Source organism: Silene latifolia, chromosome 3 (assembly GCF_048544455.1).
Source record: "Silene latifolia isolate original U9 population chromosome 3, ASM4854445v1, whole genome shotgun sequence".
NCBI lineage: Eukaryota > Viridiplantae > Streptophyta > Magnoliopsida > Caryophyllales > Caryophyllaceae > Silene > Silene latifolia.
In genome coordinates this window covers 73,495,688-73,505,041 of record NC_133528.1, presented here as the reverse complement: position 1 = coordinate 73,505,041, position 9,354 = coordinate 73,495,688, and the positions used below count along the sequence as shown (strand labels likewise).

General features: G+C 39.7%; 1 non-coding gene across 1 annotated transcript; it reads right to left on the bottom strand.

Moving 5' to 3' along the window:
- Window positions 1-3,687: 3,687 nt before the first annotated feature.
- LOC141650686 (small nucleolar RNA R71) lies at window positions 3,688-3,794 on the bottom strand. The gene has a single exon (XR_012546705.1). It is a non-coding gene; the product is annotated as a small nucleolar RNA R71 (small nucleolar RNA).
- Between the last annotated feature and the right edge of the window lie 5,560 nt (window positions 3,795-9,354).

Genomic DNA, 9,354 nt, shown 5'->3' with positions numbered 1-9,354 from the left:
TCTGTTCGTTATTTCTTTCTTTTATTCTTTTTCTCAAATTATCCGTTTTAAAGGTATTTTCGACACAAATCAATGAACCCAATGTAATTATTGTAATTTTTCATTATTGTAATTTTATTTATTGTATTTATAATATTTCTTGTATCACTTGTATGTTTTCACATGTAATTGAGCATTAAATCCTACTTTGACATTAATTGTATGCTAAATTAATTGTTCACCGACTTAGTCTAATTCTCACATGTTAGGATTAAACTTTAGATGTTGCATTGCATGCATATAATCGACGATATATCGAGTATAAATGATGTCCCTAATCATTAGTAGAGGCCGCTATTGAGGCGGGCGGGATTAGGAGTTCGATCAAAAGAGCTTCCTAATACGTACCCTCACCCCTTACTCCAGATCTCTGTGAACATCCGTGTTCATTGGCATCCACGAGAGTCATTCTAGACATAGAATGCTAAGGGTAACGATTGCTTGGTGTTCATGTCTCTACTTTGTGTCTTGACATGGCACGAGGTATTCGAACGGTTCCAATTTCCCATAAAAAATGGTGGCGACTCCACAAAAATGCAAACGCTTGTTCTCTTCCTCCCAAGCGCCCCCGTGGGCCCCCGTTGTCCGCACAAACACCGATTAATTTTAGTAATATAACTTCTTAAATTACTAAATAAAATCTTATTTAATCACATTATAATAAGATGTCATTTTCTCTCCTATGATAATAATTTGCTCAATTTTAAGGAATTAATTAATCTGTATCGACATACAATTAATTAACCTTTTCAATTAAGGGAATCGTCCTTTAGGTGTGACCTCAAGGGATCAACTGATCACCACCGTCGCACGACAGTAATGTCAAACTCTAGCCAGCCAATCATTACCGATATGAGTGGACCAGTTGACTATATATGTAATGTATCATCCCTTTCGTATTCTTGGTATGAGATTTAAATGTGTGATCAATATGATCGACAATTGTGATCGCATTATTGTCGGGGACACTTACTCCAACAATCTCCCACTTATCCTCGACAAGTGTGCGTCACCAATTCTCTTGTCCTATTACTATCTCCCACTCAATGCAAGGTGTCTTTCGGGTCGTACTTGCAAGTGATCATATCGAGAGTGGTTTCCTCGATCTGGAGAATAACTGATTGACCGGAGTTATCAACCATAGATACCATCCGAGCGTGGCCACGCATTTCCAGTTCATTACTCTGATGCGACCATAATTGGCGCATATTTAGCCCCCGAATTACCATTGTTTCTATGCTTTTTAGTGCCTATTTGGGTCATTTCTTATCTTTAGTTCTTTGTTTTGCATATTCTTTGAGATTTTGATCCCTTGGTAGGAAAGGAGTAAGAATCTTGCATTTTCATGGCAAAACAAGGCTAAATTGATCATATTCAATGACCAAGCATCAAGGAGAGACAAGACTAGAAGGCCTTTTTACATAGCATAGTAGAAGAGCATTGTTGAGAAAAGGATCCTTGAGTCCCCAAGGAAATCCTCAAGGAATTCATGAAGAAAAGGGAAGAAAAAGAAGAAGGAAAGTTGCTGAACTACAATCCGAACGGATTGTAGAGAATCCGTCCGTCCTCGCCAATCCGAGCGTCCCGCAAAGGAATCCGCTCGGATTCCCCTCGCCCGATCCGAGCGTCTTGCCCAAGAATCCGCTCGGATCCTTCAGCCAGATCCGGCCGTCCCGACTCCCATCCGCACGGATCGCAAAGACAAAGACGTTTTCATTCCTCAAGCATCGATAAGAGAAGCCCTTCTCTCGGATAATCCCGGAGGCTCCTTGCTCAACTTAAAAAGTGTAATTACTAGTTTAGCCCTTAGTTAACCCTAATTCATCCTCCCTAATTTTCACTATAAATACCCCATTAGTCTAATTAGAGGAGCATGTTCTTCTTATCAATAATTAGTGTAGTTAATATCAATCAAATCTCTCTTCAATATTGTAATCAAATATTAATCAAGTTTTAATCCAAGTTTTAGTTCTTTAATCTCTCTCTTGTTCTTACTTTATTTTGGGTAATTGAAGATTATTTGGGTTATTATTGGGAGATTGACAACCTCTCAATCTAGGATTCAAGTACTTCTATTATTCTTGCTTTATTATTGGAATCATTAGTAGGTATAATCTCTTAATCCCTTTTTAATTATTGCTAATTACTTTCATTTATTCATCATGTTTCATTATGTTAGTATGATTGACAACCTCTCTAGCATGATCAATATGATAATGAGTGAGTAGTCTCTTAGCTAGGGTTTAATGGGTGATTAGGGAAACCAACATGGGGAATGATTCATGCTTAAATTAATATGCTTTCATATCTTATTTGCTTGCTTGTTTTGATCTTAATACATGCACATGTTATATTTGATGAAATGCTAAGCCTATGAATCCTTGCATTTACTATCATCTTCTATCCTTTCAACTTGGCTTGTAAGACATAACCCAACTCGAGTCTTGTTAGACCATGCATGTGTTAAGTAGGGAAGATTAAGTCGACTTGTAGGTGTTGTACAATCCAAGAGATTCGGCTCCGGACCCAAACTTTCCTAGGATTGTAAGATATAACCCAACTCAATCCATCACAACAATAATTGCTTGCTTATAATTTGAGAACATGTTTGTATGATCATATCCCATGATTCCCCTATGAACCCATGACACCCTAGTGCTTTTAATCAATTGTTTACACCCTTATTTCATTTACCTTGTTAGTTTATTTCCATTGCTATCTTAGTTTAGTAACCTTCTACATCAACCCAATTTGTGACACCCCTAGACACCACTAGTTACAATAGAATCTTCATTTCAATACCCGTCCCTTGGGATCCGACCTTTACTTGCCTCTTTACTAATTGTAGAGTTGTTTGTGAAATATAAATTGTGTTTTGTATCGACCATTGACCAACGACCACATATGCTTAATTGTGAACACGAAATGGCTCCGATCAAAAATGGCGCCGTTGCCGGGGACGGTGTTTAATTGATTTAAGATTTCTTTTATTGTTTTTAGTTGTGTCTTTCTTCACCTTGGGGAAGTAAAACTCCTCAAGGTTTGTTCTAATTGTTTTTGAGTTGTTTGATATTTTGCATGTCTAGAAGGTTACAAAGAGATTTGTTACCTTTTGACCGTGAAATCGAAAGAACCTTGACGAATAATAGGAGACTTGTTAGGAGGAATTTGGGAGGTGTTGGTGAAGTTGTTCAACCCACTAGTGAGTTTGTCAATCCTTTCGCAATAGAAGGAGAAGAGAACCCATTAAACAATACCACACAAAATCCACCTACAATGCCTAAATTCTCGTCACACTCTATACCCACCGAGGAGGATCTACCAAATGGTACTCCTACCCCACAACATCTTACCGGAAACTTTATTGCCAAGTCCGCCTTCATCCAACTAGTTGAGAGGAGCCAATTCTGGGGAATGCCTAGTGAGGACCCTCATTCTCATATGGAAACATTTTGTGATTATTGTGAAGCTATCTCTCAAACGGGCGTGACTCAAGACCAAATAAGATGGGTCTTATTTCCTTTTTCGTTAATCGGCACCGCACAGCAATGGTTGAAGGGCCTTGATAAGGCCACCCTTGGAATAGATTCTTGGAAGAAGCTAGCTCCAGCTTTCTACCAAAAATTCTACCCACCGGAAAAGACCAATATGCTAAGAGCTCAAATTACGGGTTTTAAGCAAAGGGATGAAGAGTCTTTGTATGAAGCTTGGGAGCGGTTCAAAGGTATTTGTCGCTCATGTCCTCACCATGGACTTAGCGAATGGTTTTTAGTGCAACAATTTTGGAATGGTTTATATGAAGATTCTAGGAACATTCTCAATATGGGATCAAATGGAATGTTCACCGAAGTTGATGACAATCAAACATGGAACAAGATTGAGGAAATGGCGGTCCATAATTCGCAATATAGTAGGCCTCGCAAGGCTACTAGAGGAGGAAAGTATGAAGTGGACACCGTTACTCAATTGGGTGCTCAACTTAGTGCTCACATTGACACAATCAACTTGAAGTTTGAACAAGCTATGGCTAGACTTGAGGAAAACTCAAAATTAACAAAGCATCATGTTAATGCCATGACGGCATCCTCATCAATCCCAAGCGGGATATGTGAGAATTGTGGAACCTTGGGTCATGACTCAAGCGAATGTAGGGGAACAACCGAGCAAGTCAATGCTTTCCAAGCATACAAAAGTGGTACCCCTTATTCAAATTTTTACAATGAAAACACCAAGTTCCATCCAAATCTCTCATACAAAAGCCAAAATGTTCAAAACCCTCAAACATCATACACCCCACCACCCATGAGAAATCAAAATCAAAGACCCTTTTTCAATCAAAACCAAGGTTACCAAAATCAAAACCCATACAATCACCACAATGACCAAGGTTTTGATGTCCAAAAAGCGGTCCTCCAAATGCAAAAGAATCAACAAGAATTTTTCACCCAAATGCAAAAAGATAGCCAAGCAAAAGACACCACCATCAACAACATTCTAGCTCACACCAAGATGTTGGAAACACAATTAACTCAACTAGCATCTTCTAGCTCACAAAGACAAAAGGGGCAATTACCACCTCAAAGTAACCCCCCTAGACATGAAACGGTTAGTGCCATTCACTTGAGAAGTGGTACAAGGTATGAAGCACCGAAGGAGCAAGTTGAGGATGAAGTTGTGAGAGCTAGTGAGAATGAAGTTGTGGTGCAAGAAGGGGAATCATCAAAAGAAGAAAGCTCAAAGAAAAATGAAGAGAAGGCCAAAGAGAAGGAGCCCATTGTGATTAGACTTCCTTTTCCAAGTCGTCAAGCCAAGCCTAAATTTGATGATCAACTTGGAAAGTTCATGGAAATTGTGAAGAACTTAGAAGTCTCAATTCCTTTCACGGAATTAATCAATCACGTTCCGGCCTATGCAAAGTACATGAAAGATATCCTCACAAAGAAGAAGTCAATCCGGAAACTTGAGACTATCGCCTTCACTAAGGTGAGTAGTGCAATACTTCAAGGGAGTTCACCTCCAAAATTAAAGGATCCGGGAAGCTTCTCAATACCGTGTACCATTGGCGACACAACGATCAACAAAGCCTTATGTGATCTAGGGGCTAGTGTGAGTGTCATGCCGTACTCGGTAAGTAAAAGGTTGGGAATGGGAGAGCTTAAATGTACCAACATCACTCTTCAAATGGCCGATAGATCGACGAAGACACCGCTAGGGATATGGGAAGATGTCCCCGTGCGAATTGGGAAGTTTTTCATCCCGGTGGACTTTGTCATAGTTGATATGGAGGAAGATTCCAACATTCCAATCATCTTAGGAAGACCTTTCCTACACACCGCGGGTGCGGTGATTGATGTGAAACATGGAGAGCTCACTCTAGAAGTGGGAGATGAAAGCATAACTTTTAATCTTGACAAGACCATGAGAGCTCCTCGTTTGCATGAGCCATGTTTCATGATTCATCATTATAGCCGGAAAGATGAGAAGAAGAAATCGGAACTCCAATGGAGGAAGAAAGTTGAAGATGCTCCATTCAAAGAGCAAGTGAATTTTGACAAGGAGAGCTTGCAAAGCTCATCAAAATCAACCAAGGAAGAAGAAGATGGCCTCATTGGCCAAGAGAAGAAATTGGGAGAGTTGTCTCCATCTAAGCAAAAGATTTTCAATGATCAACTCAATGAAGTTTGTGGTCTTTGGGACGATGAATTTGAAGGGATCTTTAATCCCTACATTAGGCATGCCATCGATCATGATCAACAACAAGAACCACGGTCTATTGAGGACCTCTACCATAACAATGAACAAGCTTTTGACTACTTCTTCAAGGTGTTGAGCAACATCAACAACACCTTGAACATGCCTCCTTGACATCTCATCAAGAATGAGAGTTTGGTGGAGTCCTCCCTAAACCACCACTTGTAAATATTTCTAACCCCCTAACTTACTTTTCAATTTTTATATTGCATTTTTTGTCATTTTTGGATTTATTTTTACTTTGATCAAAATAATTGTCATGTAAGAGAGAAGTGAGGGAGGGACTAATGATTTTAATTGATGTGTAGTGCTTTACCTTAGTGTGGGGATGGCAATTGCCTAGGCTATTCATGCCTTAGTAGTGCCCCCACAATGAAGAACACAAGATTTGAAAGAAAGAAAGAAAGAATGATAAGGGAATGCGTTTGTGCACGGATGGAACTGAATCCGTGTACACAAGGACCAATCCGAGCGGATTCCTGAGAATCCGCCCGTCTGAAGAAGATCCGAGCGTCCTGATGAGAAGACGCCCGTCTTGGGCTGAGCTGAAATTGCAAAAATTCTTGACTGTTGAAGAATCCGAGCGGATTTCTGGAAAGACGCCCGTCTCACAGAATCCGTCCGTCTTGTGAACAATCCGCCCGTCTTGCAGCTGAAGAAAAACAAAGAAAAATCTCTGGACAAGAATCCGTCCGTCCCCGCACGAAATCCGCCCGTCTCATCTCGGAAGAATCCGAGCGGATTCCCCAGAATCCGCCCGTCTCTAGGCGGGATTTTTGAAAATTTGAAGCTGAAGAATCCGAGCGGATTGCGCCTAATCCACACGGATTGCCCCTGCGTCCTGAAATTGTCGAGTTCTTTAAATACCCATCCCACCTTCATTCATTCATTCATTCACTCATAAACACTACCCACAACATCAAAACCCTCATCCTCTCCATCTCAAAAACAAAAACCCTCAACAAAACTCACCAAAATCAAATCAAACCATCTTTCATCCCACATTTGTAAAATCCAAAATGACAATCTAGTTTCATGCATAGCATAGCATGTGCATGAACTCCCCCATGCTTTGACATTAGCAATAGTGTCTTACTTGGTTTGGGGAAGTTAATGCATACGCAACGGGAGGTAATCTAAATTATCCTCTCCGTCATAACAAAAACCATGCATCATGTAGTATAGCTTAGTGTAGAATTGCATTTAGTATAGAAATCATGCATCATCTTTGCATAATTTCCATCATTTTGGCCATTGAGGACAATGCCCATATTAGTGTGGGGATGGGAATTCTAACACTTAACTTTTATTCAAAAAAACCATAAAAATTGAAAAATTTCAAAAATCATAAAAATTTGAAAAATTGAAAAACCAAAAACAAGTTCATTTCCTTTGTATATATTGTCTTGTATATATTGTGTTTGTTCATCCTTGTTCACATTGATTGACTACGCCACATCCGAGACATGAGGATATTGAAGACCGCATGGTATGATCTTTCCAATCTCCTTTTTCCTCTTTATGTTAATGATTATGTGGCTTTATTTTGATTGATGCGGTAAAAACAATGTGAACTTACGATTGCATTTAGATTATATGGCATATTAGTTGGTAGAATCATTTGCATTAGGATGTTTATATGCTAGTTGCATCATGGCATGTAGTTGCATGTTAGAAAAATTTTGCGAAACCGTCTACTTGGGAAGCTTGACAAGTGTATATAGGCCCTAGTAGATGCTTTTTATTCTTAAGACTTTGCTTGTTAGAATACTTGTAAAACACCCTAGGATGTGTCATGCTAGTATCCTTTGACCCATGGTTTAAGGCCGAGTCAAGAGTACCTTGTGGTGTGATAACTCCTTGGCTACCGTTTATTCCAAGGTGACCCTTGAAACCATGCATACTTCTATCATTCATCCATGTTCTACCATATTTTTGTCATCAAAGGGAATGGGCACAAAACAAAAAGAAATCAATTTGAGTTCAATGAAATGAAAAGTGAAAGAAAGTTTGCAAAAATGCATCAAATGAAAAGAGGAGCAAAAATAGACTCCTAAAACTTCAAATACAAGGCACCCTCGTTACTAATTGGGGTGACTTTGAAAATGTTCAAAAGAAAATGCAAAAAGTTGAAAAAGTTGTCAAGTATTGAAATGCCAAAAATCAAAAAGAATGGCAAAGAAAGTGTTCTCAAAAAGTCAAATGCCAAAGAAATTTGGGGGGAAAACAAAAATGAAAGCAAACTCCCAAAGTGAAACTCAAATATCTATCGATCCCTTTATCCATCATATCCATTTTTGTGCATGGTAGAGAGGGGACGACCCTTCTTCTTGTCTAGGCAAGAGGGGGAATTCCGCGATCCTCCAGTGTTTCTAACACCATAGGGAGTCTATTCTTGACAAAAGCATTTAACGATTGAGAACAAAGGTACCCTAGCTTGACACCTTTTGGAGGTGATTTATTGGTATCCTTCTAGGCTTAGTAGTTTGAACAAATTGCATCTATGAAGGATTGTGTACCCTTGAATTGCTTCCCTTGTAGATAATTTCCGCCACTTAGATGAGGAAAGTGGCTATTCTTTTTGTAGATGCATCCATTATGTGTTTTTGTGTGCTTTAAAGTTTGGATGTGTCGCCATTTTGGCAAGACCCACCTTGCCTTGCAAGAAGGCATCCTACCTCATGGTTGTCTTGTTGTGAGTTGAAGGGGCGGAGTGAGACCCGCTAATTGTCTCATATCGGCTATTATTATTAGGTTAGGTTAGTATTGGTCCTAGTCTTTGTCACCTCTTTACTCGGGACGAGCAAAGGTTCGGTTTGGGGATATTTGATGCGACCATAATTGGCGCATATTTAGCCCCCGAATTACCATTGTTTCTATGCTTTTTAGTGCCTATTTGGGTCATTTCTTATCTTTAGTTCTTTGTTTTGCATATTCTTTGAGATTTTGATCCCTTGGTAGGAAAGGAGTAAGAATCTTGCATTTTCATGGCAAAACAAGGCTAAATTGATCATATTCAATGACCAAGCATCAAGGAGAGACAAGACTAGAAGGCCTTTGTACATAGCATAGTAGAAGAGCATTGTTGAGAAAAGGATCCTTGAGTCCCCAAGGAAATCCTCAAGGAATTCATGAAGAAAAGGGAAGAAAAAGAAGAAGGAAAGTTGCTGAACTACAATCCGAACGGATTGTAGAGAATCCGTCCGTCCTCGCCAATCCGAGCGTCCCGCAAAGGAATCCGCTCGGATTCCCCCTCGCCAGTCCGAGCGTCTTGCCCAAGAATCCGCTCGGATCCTTCAGCCCAGATCCGGCCGTCCCGACTCCCATCCGCACGAATCGCAGCACAGCACGTTTTCATTCCTCAAGCATCGATAAGAGAAGCCCTTCTCTCGGATAATCCCGGAGGCTCCTTGCTCAACTTAAAAAGTGTAATTACTAGTTTAGCCCTTAGTTAACCCTAATGCATCCTCCCTAATTTTCACTATAAATACCCCATTAGTCTAATTAGAGGAGCATGTTCTTCTTATCAATAATTAGTGTAGTTAATATCAATCAAATCTCTCT